The following is a 14,440-nucleotide window of genomic DNA, read 5'->3' on the forward strand; positions in this document are numbered from 1 at the left end:
TATGTATATATATGTTTTATATATATATATGTATATTTTAGTTGTAGCTAGACACAATACCTTTATTTATTTATTTTTATGTGGTGCTGAGGATCGAACTCAGGGCCTCGCATGTGCTAGGCAAGTGTTCTACCGCTGAGCCACAACCCCAGCTCTCAACATGCTCTTATTTGCATTTCTATTTATATGAACTTCTCTATAATCAGCTCAAAGTATCTACCAATGACTGGGGGAAGTGGGGTGGGATTAGGACTCTTAAAAAAAAGAGGAATTAATTAGAAAAAAAATGTCAAAATTCAGGGGTTTTTTGAGTAAAACGAGGAAAAGACAGTGGGAATAAGTAGGTAGGGTCTTGTGACTTTAACCTTTCCTGCAGAAAGTCCAGTGAACAGACTGCTGAGAAAGCTGTAAGTAGAGTGGGCTTGGATTCCACTGCCTCTTTGGAAATATGGGTGGAGAAATCCTCATGGGGTTGTTCTGTACCAACACAGGATGGGAAAGAAGAGGGAAGAGGAGCGCTGCCCAGGCAAGCAAAGTGAGGGCCCAGCTGACCCTCCTGACCCTCTTAACTCCAGAACCATATGGCAGGGATATGAAACTTACTGCATGCACCGTGAGAAATCCAGAAAGTAGAGAATGCTGCTAGGTTTGGCTAGCAGGTCAGCATGGTGGCAGCAGAGTGGCCTTGTAGCCAAAAGCTTCAGGCAGATTACCCAGGCTGGAAATCCTCCTGGTGTCCCACCCAGATGTCAGGGTGCTCCTGACTAGTGCCAGTGAGAACCAAGTAGTGCCAAGAGAAAATCTGCTTGGCTCTCCCTATTGATGATTGCTCATGTGATTAAAAGAATTCTTTTGGTAAGCTTGTGTTTTTCCCTGGGAGTGCTCTGTATTGTTGGTGGTGAATGTGTTTGACAGCATGTTCATGCATTTGCATTTTAAGTCAATATTTTATATTGTTGTCAAATATATACAACATAAAAATTACCACTCTATTCTCTTTCTTTTTTGGTTTTAGGGATTGAACCCTAGGCTTCTCATATGCTAAGTACCTGCTCTAGAGGTAAGCTAGACCCCTAGCTCCACTGTAACTCTATTTTTTTTTGTACCAGGTATTGAACCTAGGGGCACTTAACTGCTGAGCCACATCCCCAGCCCTTTTTATATTTTATTGGTGTGTGCCACTGTCCCCAGCCATTTTAACTATTTTAAGTGCATGGTTCCTCAGGCATTAAGTATAGTCACATTTTTTAGTGCTTATAGTTATACATAATAGTGGAGTTTCTTGAAATATATTCACAAATGCAGATAATATAGTTTTCTCTATTTCAATCCTAATACTGCCTCTTCCCTCCCCTCCTTCTTCCCCCTTGAACCCTGCTTCTATTCTACTGATCTCCCTTCTATCTTTATGAGATGCCTTTTTAAATTCCTTTTTTCTTTCTAGCTTCCTCATGTGAGAGAAAACATTTAACCCTTGACTTTCTGAGTCTGGCTTATTTCACTTATTTCTCCAGTTCCATTCATTTATCAGCAAATGCTATAATTTCATTCTTTTTATGGCTGAGTAGAACTCCATTTTGTGTGTGTGTGTGTATGTGTGTGTGTGTGTTTGTGTACTTCACATTTTCCTTATCAAAAATAAAAAGAAATCCAGGTGTGGTGGAGCATGCCTGTGATAACAGCCACCCAGGAGGTTGAGGCAGGAGGATCGCAAGTTCAGAGTCAGCCTTAGCAACTTAGTGAGGCCTTAAGCAACTCAGTGAGACTCTTTCTCTAATAAAATATAAAAAAAGGGCTGGGGATGTGGCTCAGTGGTTAAGTGCCCCTGGGTTCAACCCCTGGTACCAAATAAATAAATAATAAGAGATAAAGCATATTTTTATGCAACAATCACTACTACCTATATCCAGAACTGTTTCATCTTCCCCAACTGAAATCTTACACTCACTAACCTACTACATACACTGAGTTCTCATTCCCCACCCTCAGCCCTGCTACTATTATTCTACTTTTTGTGTCTATGGATTTGACTACTGCTCTTAGGTATCCCATATAGATGGAATCATTCGATAACTTTCCTTCCGCTATCGGCTTATTCCAGTTAGCATAAGGTCCTTAGGATTCATGCATGTTCAACAGCATGTGTCATAATTTTATTCCTTTTTAAGGTTGAATCATATTTCATTGTATGTATATACCACATTTTGTTTATCCATTCATCTATCAGTGAACACTTGGGTTACTTCCACATTTTTTTTTGTGGTACTGGAGATTGAACCCAGGGCCTTATGCATGCAAGGTAAGCGCCCTACCAACTGAGCTATATCCCTAGCCCAAAATTATTTATTTATTTTTATATGGTGCTGAGGATCAAACCCAGGGCCTTGAACATGCTAGGCAAGCACTCTACTGCTAAGCTACAACCCCAGCCCACTTCCACATTTTGACCATTGCAAATAATGCTACAAATATGGGTGTACAAATATCTGTTTGAGTTCCTGACTTTTTTATCTTTTGGGTGTGTACTCAGAAGTAGAATTTCTGGAAAGTATGTTAATTCTATGGTAATTCTTAATCTTTTTAAGAACTCACTACACCTTTTCCTACATTGGTTGCACAATTTTACATGCTCACCAATAATACTCAAGGGTTCAGTTTATACATATCCTTGATAACCCTTCTTATTTTATGTTTTATTGTTAACATTCCTAATGGGTATGAAGTAGCAGCTCATTGTGGTTTCAATTTGCATTGCCAAATGATTAGTGATGCTGAACATCTTTTCGTGTGCTTATTGACCATTTGTGTGTCTTTTTTAGGGAAAAGCCTATTCAAATCTTTTGCCTATTTTTAATCTGGGTTGTTTGTTATTTTTGTTTTGGAGTTGCAGGAGTTCTTGAAGTATCAGAATAGTAATCCATTATCAGATACACGATTTGCAAATATTTTCTCCCATTCTGTGGTTTGTGTTTCCACTTTGTTAACATTGTCTTTTTTTCCCTCCCCTTGCAGTACTGGGGCTTGAACCCAAGAATACTCTACCACTGAGCTACATACAAAGCCCCCCCCCCCGTTTTGGGGTGCTGGGGATTGAACTCAGGGCCCTATCTGTGGGAGACAAGCACTCTACCAACTGAGCTATATCCCCAGCCCAGCCTCCCCATTAAAAAAAAAATTTTTAGTTGTAGATGGACACAATACCTTTATTTAGTATTTTTTTATATTTATTTTTTAGTTGTACACAATATCTTATTTTTTTAATGTGGTGCTGGGGATCGAACCCATGCCTCACATGTGCTAGGCAAGCACTGTATCACTGAGCCACAGCCCTGGCTAAATTACTAAAGCTATCCCTGAACTTGTGATCCTCTTGCTTCAACCTCCACAGTCATTGGGATTACAAGTGTGCACCACTGTGCCTGGCATTGATGTGATCTTTTTAGGGGGTGTTGAGGGGGAAACATGGATTGAACTCAGGGGCCTTGACCACTGAGCCACACACATCCCCAGTCCTATTTTGTATTTTATTTAGAAACAGGGTCTCACTGAGTTGCGTAGCACTGGTCTGAGCTATGTCCTTGGGGACCACCCGGGACCCTCCACTCCCCGGCCTGCCCCGCTCCCCCCCGCCACCGCCACTCCGGGAGGCGCGGGTCACCTACCAGTCGGTGTGCGGCTCGTCGACGACCAGCAGCACCTTGGCCTTCCTGGCGGCGGCGGCGGGCGCGGGCGCGGGCGCGGGCGCGTCCACCAGGCCCGCCGAGGCGGCCGTCTGCTTCAAGGCTTGGGACAGCGAGCTGAAGAAGCTGCTGCCCACCGAAGGCGCCGCCGCGGGCTGCGGCGCGGGCTGCGGCGCGGGCGCTGGGGCGGGCTGCGGCCTCCGCTCGGGCCCGGCGAGGCGGCCGGGGTCGCCGACGAGGCCGAAGCCGCCCCAGAGGGTGGCGGCGGGGGCTGCGGGGGCTCGGGCCGCTGCAGGTCGGTCATGTAGCCATTGGGCAGGTTGGCGATGAAGCTGCTGTCCGACAGCCGGCGCCTCAGGAAGTTCATCATCTGGTTTGAGGGGCTGGGGGCGCGCGGGGCGGCGGGACCGGGAGGCGCGGAGGGAGGCGAGGGGCGGAGGGCGAAGCTGAGGCAGCGGCTGAGGCGGATGAGGCGGCTGAGGCTCGGTCGGCGGCGCGCGAGCCCAGCAGACAGCCGCGGCGCACTGGGCGGGCGAGCCCGGCAGCGCGAGGCTGGGCGGGAGGCGGGAGGCGGGGAGAGGGGCGGAGCTACTATTGGCCCCGCCCCGCGCCGCAGAGTCGGCCCCGCCCCCGCCTTGCCGCCCGCGCTGAGGGCTCCTGGCCGCCTTCTCTCAGCTCTGAGGGGACTTGGAGGATAGGGAGAGCCAGGCCCCCTGTCACCTGAGCGTGACTGTGTGGAGAGGGCGTGAGAGCTAGTCCTTCTCCCCCGAAGGAAGGGAAGAGGGAGCTGAGAGTCTCCCCACCACCTTTTTTTGGTTGGAGAGAAAAGAATCGTGTCCCAGCCGAGATGGAGGCGCAGGACACCACCCCCACTCCTTTTGGAAGGAAGAGAGGTGTCAGCCTCTTGAGGTGAGGAAAAAGGAGCCATCCCCCTCGCGCGTGTACACACACACACACACACACACACACACACACACACACACACACACGGGTGCATCCCGTAATGAGAAAGAAAAGAACCACCTCCTTTCCCAAAGCCAGGGAGAAATGAGCCATGTCCCCAATCTTCAGGTGAGGGAGAAAGGAATAATTCGCCCCCGCTAACAAGGACCCGTGTATGGTGAGATTTAAAAAAAAAAAAAAAAAGGAACGACTCCTTCTTCCTCAAGGCTGAGAGAATGTGTCTCCCCACCCCAAGAGGAGGTCAAGACCACAGGGAGGGCTACCTCCTCTACTTTGAGAGAAAGGGATCCTATCTGATGTCTGAGAAGGAGCCATGGGGTGCATTTTCAGTGGCCCACCTAATAGCTCGAACTTCTCTCCACCTCCTCACTGATCAGAGAGAGGAAGCCATGGGAAGTTTGGAAACCCTCTCTGCATGACCCCACGAAGGGGATGTCTAAGCCCCCCTCCTTCTACTTCCTTGACCTGCATTGGTGCATTCAGTGCTGTTGAACGATGTTTGGTTTTTCCCAGTCCAGTCATTGTTCACATCTGCCTTACCATCCACGAGGACTTTTCTGATTGTCACCTTCTGTGTGCCTGGACTCTCAATCTTGTGGGACCCTGGGGCTTTTACTTTCACCTCTCATGGTGTATATCTCATGGGATATACATGTCCGTTGTATTGGAGCACAACGGAGCAGATGTGCTTTGCGAATAGACCACCTAGAGTGATAAATGACCTTGGACAAATTACCCCCCTCTGAACCACTTTTCTCCAGATGATAAAAAAAAAAAGAGCAGAAATAACACTTTTTGAGGATGTTCGAGTAAATGAGAGCATGTGTGAAAAACATCTGGTATAGCGTGGATATTACAGAAGTGGTGCCTAAATTATTATTATTTAAATTGGCTCTCAGTTCGCATTAACTGGGCTGGATAGAATCAGTAAGTGGCTTGTCACTGATACTGGCAGGCCATTCTTGCTTCCTACATCCCAGCTGGCACAGCTTGCGGCTTGGAGATGTGCAATCCAACTCTGAGTCAGTGTATCAGAGGAGTGTGCAGTCGATTGTAATAATGCAGCGGGCTTTCCTGCTACCAGGTCCCAGGCTCAGGGATGGGAGCAATTAGGAAGTGGCCCCTGAGTATGAGAAGTTTGGAATCTATGAGGAATCGAGGGGAACACAGGAATGATTCACCACAATAAGATGGAAGAGATGCCTTGGGTAAGGTACTCTAAGTACACCAAGGAGGGAAGAATTTGTTCTGTCTGTGAGGCTTGGGAAAGGTAATACTGAGCTGAGTCTTGAGGCATCTGTAAGAGTTTACCAGTAGAGAAGTGGAGGAAGTGCTCAAGTGGATATGGTAAGGAGCTATTGTAGCTGATGACTTCTCTAGGAATATTCCCTCAATCTTCTAGGAGCACCATGTATTTTCTTTGTTAGAACTCCTGAAGAAAGTATAATAAAGTATTGTGGTGACTAGAATGTAAGCTTTTCAAGAATAGGTTGGGTCTTAACCATCTGTGACCCCAGCATCAGGCACCATACCTGACACAGGTCGTTTGAAAGGTGAACTGTATTCTTATCCACCCCAGTTCTTATCTATTGAAGAAATACTGATGTCACTAATAATTAAATAAGGCTAATTTAATGCAATGTCCTTCCTGGAAGTATTTTGAGGGAATCAAAGGAATCTTTTCCAAAGATATGTATCTCTACTGGTGGGATGTCAGGCACTGTGTCACTTCTGCTTTTTATGTGACTGGAGACATCCTTTTTATATAACTATATATAAAACTTAATTGATAGATGATAGATAGAAGATAGATTTTATTAATTCTCCCAGTAAGCTTGTAGTGTATGTGTAATTTTTTTAAATGAACCAATTAACAAATATGTTTTGAGTGCCTAATTCACATGAACATTATGCTAGGGACTGGAGTATAAAAGAGATTAAAAGATGAATCAAACTCAAGTTCTTGCCTTAAGAAGACAGTTCAGGCCTGGTGCAGTGGTGCACATCTATCATCCTAGCCACTCAGGAGGCTGAGGCAGGAGGATTGCAAGTTTGAGGCCAGCCTCTGCAACTTAGTGAAACCCTGAATCGAAATAAAAAAGGGCTGGGGATGGAGCTCAATAGTAGAACACTCCTAGGTTAAAATCCTCAGTACTGCAAAAAATAAAAAAATAAAGAAAGAAAGAATGAGCAAAATCTGAAGCTGTACTCACAAGAAATAAGATTGTATGATCTACTCCTGGAAACCAAAATCCTTTTCCTTGTTGTGGCTTTATTCCTTGAACTTTTGCAAGGCACCTGGCATGTAGTATGCCCTCCAGCATTTGTAGGGGAGGCTCAGAGAGACTCTGGTTGTGTACTGATGTTCCCTCTGATCCACAGTTTTGCAGTGGTGTGCATGGTGCCAGTTACCTGTGGTCAACTGCAACACTAAGTGGAAAATTCCAGGAACAATTCATAAGTTTTGAGTTATGCATCATTCCGAGTAATGTGATGAAATTTCCCACTGTCCTGTTTTGTCACGGGGGATGTGAATCATCCCTTAATCCAGTGTGGATGTACTGGCCACCCATTAGTCACTCAGTGGCTGTCTCCATTATCCCATCAACGGTCGTGGTACCAGGGTGCTTAGGTTCAAGTGACCCTTGTTTTACTTCATGACCCCCCAAAGCACAAAAATAATGATTCTGGCCAAAAAAGAATATGCCAATGAGGAGCTGTAAAGTGCTTTCTTTAAGTGAAAAGGTGACCATTCTCAATTTAATAAGAAAAAAATATATGCCAAAATTGCTAAGATCTACGGACAGTCAGATGTTTTGAGAGACCAGATTTGTACCACTTTTATTGTAGCATATTGTTATAATTGTTCAATTTTATTATTAGCTATTACTATTAACCTCTTTCTGTGCCTAATTTATAAATTAGACCTTGTCATACATATATATGTTTAGGAAAAAATATAGAGAGATTTTTGTGGTTTTAGGCATCAATTGGAGTATATTCCCTGAAGGTAATGGAGGACTACTTTGTATGTTAATGTCATTAGTGTTCATCCAGCTTGTCTTTTCATGAGTCTCTCAAGGTGTGGGATTCTGTGTTCCGTTTCTCAGAATGATCTATAACGCCAGATAAAGCATCTAACACAGATTAGTCTCCCAATCATGGGATGTAGATCGGAATGTTCCCAGAGGACTGCTTTACTTAAGATTCCTTCATTAAAGCAATAGAGACAGACTCACAAGATCAACAAAAGATTCATCGAGCCACATGCCTATGATCCCAACAACTGAGGAGGCTAATGCAGGAGGATCCAAAGTTTGAGGCCAGCCTCTGCAACTTGGCGAGGCCCTAAGCAACTTAGCGAGACTCTGGCTCAAAATAAAAAAAAAAAAATTTTAAAGGGCTGGGAGGGCTGGGATTGTGGCTCAGTGATAGAGCACTCATGTAGCACATGCAAGGCCCTGGGTTCGATCCTCAGCACCACATAAAAATAAATAAATAAAATAAAGGTATTGTGTCTAACTACTTCTAAAAAAATAAATGTTTTTTTTTAAGGCTGGGAATGTATCTCAGTGTTAAAGTGCACATGGGCTCAGTCCTCAGTCTTAAAATATTAAATAAATAAATATATATGTACACACACACAACATATATATCAAAAAATTCTATTAATTAGATTATTTTCTGATAGGTTTTAATAAGAATTTTCTTGTGGAAGAACAGACTATTTTCTCATTGGGCATAGGAGATCATTGGTCAGTTGTGTACAATCAGAAGTTCTTCATCAGTGGGTACAACTGTCAACCAGTCTACTTCAATGGAAATCCTCCACATTCCACTGGATCCTTGCCAAGAAGTGTCTTTGCCTCCTGTACTTTATTAAACACGGTCCTGGGTTTTAATGAACTGTAGTGGAAATCTTCCCCTCATCTGCACCTGCGGGTCTCAATTCCACATCCAGGTACAATATGGCACTATTAGTCTTTTACCTGGAATTGAAGAGAGAACTGGATTTGGATTTAGGAAATTCTACAAAATATAAAAATGTAAAAAAATATAAAAAATTTAGGGTCTTTTCTTCCTCTCTTCCTCTAAGACCCAGTAAGACTTTCCTTTTCCTCAGGTAGAGGGCCTTTTTCCCAGATCCATCAGCAATCCTCTGAGACCTATGAAGCCACGTGTTAGATTCGGAAAGGTCTCTCCCAGTTGTGGAAGCCCAAGACGCTCTGACGGCTTCCCTTGTGTACCTTGTGTCGTTGTGATCGTCCCCCTGGATTGTAAACACAGATAAATGTCTGGAAACTGCAGGTGAAAGAACCCCTGCTAAAATCAAGAACCAATTTACATGATTGGAACTCAAAAAAACTCAAAGGAAAATGTGCTACACAGAGCTCCTTGCCAAAAATGCAAGGTTTCCTCTCAAAAAAAAGGAAGTCGCCTAAAAAAACCTGCCTTCCTTGGCTCCTGATCACATCCCAGGATGAGGGATCCCATTCCCATTCATCTGCTCTCAAAAGAAGTCAAAAGAGTTTGGGTTCCAGAAATTGTTCGTTCTAGTCCTGCTCCGTCACTAAATGGTTTTGCAATTTTCAGTGAGTTGTTCGGGCCTCCTGTGCTCATAGGAAGAGTGGGAGTGTCTGCCTGATTTGAAAAGCCCTTTGGAAGTGCCAAAGATTTACCAGAAGAGACATCCATCATTGCCTGCCACACCATCTCCTTACCTGCTGTTTTGGACGGTCCATGACAAGTGTTCATCATCTCCACGGAGGTGGGCCTGTTTTGATGGTGCTCATGCTAATGCTCCAGATGCCTTTCTCTTAAACATCTGTACAGGGCCAGCAGAGAATAGCCAGGCCCCCACCATGAGCTGGGCTAGTTGGCTACAGTTAGGAAACACACATATATAAGTCAATTTCTAAATCTGTCTTCTATTAGTTATATATCTTTTGAGCAAGTCAATTCCTGCCTCAGTTTCCTTACCTGTCAGAGAACAGTAATAACTATCAGGACTACACTGAAGGACTATTGGGAAGACTCAATAAGACAGCATTATAAAATACACTCAGAGTGTATTTTATTGTAAAGGACTGTGCAGATGTTAGCTATTTATATTTCTGATGCCTGTGGAACCACAGAGCTCACCAACACTACAACTGAAATACAGAAAAAGGAGGCTCCCCACCCATACTTATCCCAACGTTAAATACCCAGGGGAATCCAGGCAGGTGTGAGGCCAACCCTCTTGCGGTGACTCTCAGGCTTAGTCATACCTGCTAATGTAACAACCGCTTCAAGTAATGCTTCTACCTTCCCCGGGTGACCTTGAATGGGGACACTTCATTCTTCTCTCAAGGGTTCCATTTCCTGGCCTGGAAAATGAAGGAGAGGGAGCTGAGTGAGGTGATCCCCAAGGTCTGGTGCTGTGACATTCTCTAGGTGGAGAGGGAGTACAAGCAGGGGCCAGATCTGCAGAGCAAACACTAAATACTAGCAGATGGTTCGAGAAAGATGCATAGGAGATGTGAATTCTAAGTCCAGGTTTTGCCTGATTTTAAGAGAATCAGAGATGGTCCCCTTACCAAGTCTCCATTTCTCTGATGGTGTTGGGGAATCAATAATAACTACAATTAAACTACATACCAGAAACTGCCCATATGTTATCTTCATATATTAAGTATCAACGCCCTCCTGTTTTTTTTTTTTTTTCTAGCCAGTGAAGTAATTTATACTCCGTGAGGTTATACCAGCTATGATAAGATCTCGGGACTAAAATGTTGCAGAGCTAGAAAGCAGGACTGACCGAATGCAAAACCTGTGAGATTCCCCATTAGGATATTCGGACAAGCCCCTAAGAGAGATGAATCCATTAATAAACACACTTATCAAAAAACACACTTATCAAAAGCCATCGGAGAAATACCATGCCCTCCTGGACTCTTCTCATAAGCTCCCCTACCATCTCCTATTACCCAAAGTCTTGCAGGCACAGAGAATTAGCATAACAGGACCCAGAATAAATTGATCCTGCCCAAGGAACAAGTCAGCTTCAAGCCAGAAGAATCTAGCTAATGAGACACCCTTCTTTCCACCCCAGTGTACCCCAGCCCTGTTTTCACCCAGCCAGGACCCCAGCTCCTCACCAAGCAGCTCTGGCCTTTTGCAGGATGCTGATGTGTTGGCTGTTGCTATGGCGACGGAGGAGCATCTCTGTCATGCACACATGAGCAACAGAGAGTGGGTATCCCCCACCTGGGAAACTCGGAGGATTTATCAGTTGTTTTCCAGCAGCCTCCTCGCACTGCTTCAGCCAGGAGCAAGGGAGCATCCCCTCCACTTAGCGTTCGACCCATGCCAGAGGCGGGGCTGAGCGTTCTGGACCACTTCTGTGCAGAAAGCAACCCCTTCCCTCTACTTCTGGTACAGTCCTTGTTCGATGAAGATGCCTTCCCTTCCCAGTAGTGGGAAGTGGGACTGACAGGGTGCAAGTGAGTGAACTGCTGTGTTTACAAAGAGCCAACAGGTAGCCCCTGGTTCTTCAGTCCTCCTGGGCCACTCCCAGATTGTGAACCAGCTAGATAGTTAGAGCCAAACTCATGTAGCTTTATACCCTGCTTCAGCCACTTATGAACAAGGCAGTATCACGCCATTTCTCTAATAAGACTTAGCTTATTTATGTGCAAAAATGGGTTTAATAATTCTTTGCAAAGTCATTGAAGAAAATTAAATGAAATTGTATAAATAGGTCCTAATACCAAGGGCACCTCGTGATAGGAACCCTTTTTTTTTTCAGGGGATTGAACTCAGGGGCACTCAACCACTGAGCCAAATCCCCAGCCCTGTTTTGTATTTTATTTAGAGACAGGGTCTCACTGAGTTGCTTTGGGCCTCGTTTTTGCTGAGGCTGTCTTTGAATTCAGGATCCTCCTGCCTCGGTCTCCCAAGCTGCTGGGATTATAGGTGTGCACCATGGAGCCCGGCTGGGAATGCTTTTATGATAGCAATTATTTTTTAAAAAATAGCTTAGTGAAACATGTTCTTATTTAAAGATAGGCAGATATATGTTTTGTTTTGTTTTAGAACTGAGAATTGAACCCAGGGGCACTTAAGCCATATCCCTGGATTTAATTCTTTTGTTTTGAGACAGGATTTCACCAAGTTGCTTAGGGCTTCGCTAAGTTCTTGAGGCTGGCTTTGAACTTGTGATCCTCCTGCCTCAGGCTCCCAAGTGGATGGGATTTCAGGCATGCACCACAGTGCCTGGCCCAGATATATGTTTTAATCCCTGGTTTGATCTTCATAGTCTGATATCTACTGAGTATTCTGAAGTCAATTTTTTTGAGTCTCCTTCATGTGCAAAATGAAGAGGTTCAGATAACCTATGAGATTCTATGCAAAAGATTTTATTTTGATATAGTTATCATATCTGGTTGGAATTTGGGGATTCTGACTAAAAAGGAAAAGAAAAAGGCACCTTCTATAGCAGTGAAATAGCACATCATCATTACTGCCACCTTTAATGAGCACTGTATGTGCTAAGCACTGTGACAGATGCTGGTCCACTCTCTCATTTACCCCTGGCAGTAGCCATCATGAGGTAGGAATCGTTCTGGCAAATTTGCAGTAGAGGAAAATGGGCGGCGAGCTCTTCTAACAGTTGCAAAAAATAAATAAATAAACAAATCCTAACTTTGCCTTTACTATATCTGCACATTGAGAAAAAATTTTCCTCCCCTGCCAACCCACAACACCACATCATATGAATTCCTGCATGGCTACCCCCAGGGAGAGGTTCCTTAGTTCCAGGGCCAGCTCAGAGCAGATGGCCCCATTTCTACTCTCATAAAGAGCCAGCTCCAGGGATCTGAGAAAAGAGTTGCAGTCCAAGGTCTCACACTTGACTCTAGGAGTGTAATTCTGTCTGAAAGCACATCAGCATGCTCCCTCCATCCTTTCCCCTCCACCCTGCATATTTGCAGAATCTGCCATGCATGCATGATGAAGAGCTAAAGATACCTGACTGGCTTGCCTGCCGCCCATTCCTGATCAGGAGTGAGTCAGTATTTCTATCTCCTGGTTTTTATCTTCTCCCTAGTGTCAAGAGAACGTCTTTTCTCATCTCCAAAATAGCATCTGGTCCATTCGAAGCAGGCTAGAAGTAGGCTGACTGCCAGCACCCTCGTTTCTTGGCAGATAGATGGCATTCCCCCATCCAATTATCTTGAAGTCTCCTTGCTTCGTGATGCAGCCAACCCCTCCATCAGGAGCCAGACCCAGGTAGCCTAAAGTCACCTTGAACAGATCAATAATAATGATGGCTACAGATCTCATCTTCAATTCTTGCATCGCTTCTACTAGGTAGGAATCTCACTCTTTTAAAAAAAATGGGGAAACAGAGACTCAGAGAAGGGAAGAGGCTTCCCCAAGGTCACACAGCCTGGCACAGAAGAACTGAGATTCTCAACTTTAGAAAGAAGAGTCAAACAGTTCCTAAAGGCCGCTTGCTTTTCCTATAGATCATAGCCAAATGCTTGGAAGGTTCTGGGGATTAGAGAGCATGCCAACCCAGGTTCCAGAAAATATCCCCTGTGCTCTCTTCAAGTGTGCCTCCAAACATCTGCTCCAGCTCTTTCCTCAGCTTGGGATGCCCTTCCCTGTACCTAGCAGCGCAGTGCATGTTCCAAAAAAGAAACCACAGGTTTCATGGTTGATTGAGCTGCTCTGGAATCCTGACTGTACCATTTGCAAGTTTGTGATTTCAGGCAACTTCTCTAGTCCCTCTGAGGTTTTCTTCCACTGTAAAACAGGGCCATCTGCCTCACAGTGTTGTCATGACAATATATGAGCTTGAAGGGCCTAGCATGGTGTCTGACAGTTAGCAGGTGCTTATGATTACGCCCTTCCAAATACAGCTCAGGCACCACCGCCTCTAGGAAGCCCTGCCTGATTGTGCCTCTCTCCTCCAAGCCCTGACATGTATTCATTTATTTTTTTTTCTTAATTCATTGAACCAATATTTTAAAAATACATAAATAACTCAATCATAGTACTCAGCACATGGTGTTATAATTACTGGGTCATGTTCTATTTCCCCCATTAGACGAGGATCTTTCTGAGGGCAGAGATTTTTGTCTGAGTCATCACTGAATCTTGAATGCCTACTCAGGCATTCAAGGAGGGGCCTGGCAGGAGGGAGGAAGTGAGAAAGCAACAATAAATAAATAAACAAAAGTCAAAACAGAAAGAAAAAGAAACGAGACACAGGACTGCTTGTAAAGACTTGCTCAAAAAAAAATTTTTTTTTTTTTGAAAAGAAAAAGGTAACCGGAGGCTGGAAAGGCACCTGATCCTTGGGCAGCCTCCCCTGCAAATGTTTCTCCCAATTCCCCCATTGACAGGAGCTGACAAGAGAGGAATATCAATGACCCCCTGAATAGGAAATCTCAGATGAGCCCCGCACCCAGCACCCAGCGTGCAGACAGGCAAGTCTGCAGAAAGGAAAATTCCAGTTGAACAGCCGATGGGGATAGACTGCAGCCCCAGGCCTGGTAACAAACAGTGTGTGGAGCTTCAGTCGGGGACCAAGCTCCTCCCACCTCCAGCAACTGCGACTGCAGCCCCAGCAACAGAACGGCTTGGCAGGTGAGGAGGGCAGCCAGATTTTCAGCAGGGAAGCAGGTGGCTGGCTGAGGTGGGAGCTTCTGCCCCCACAGAGCTGGAATTTAGAGACTGAGCCTTGGGCAAAAGGGGCCAGGGATGAAGAGGAGAAGGTCTGCTTTCTCCTGTCTCCCCAGACAGCT

Source organism: Ictidomys tridecemlineatus, unplaced genomic scaffold, assembly GCF_052094955.1.
Source record: "Ictidomys tridecemlineatus isolate mIctTri1 unplaced genomic scaffold, mIctTri1.hap1 Scaffold_42, whole genome shotgun sequence".
NCBI lineage: Eukaryota > Metazoa > Chordata > Mammalia > Rodentia > Sciuridae > Ictidomys > Ictidomys tridecemlineatus.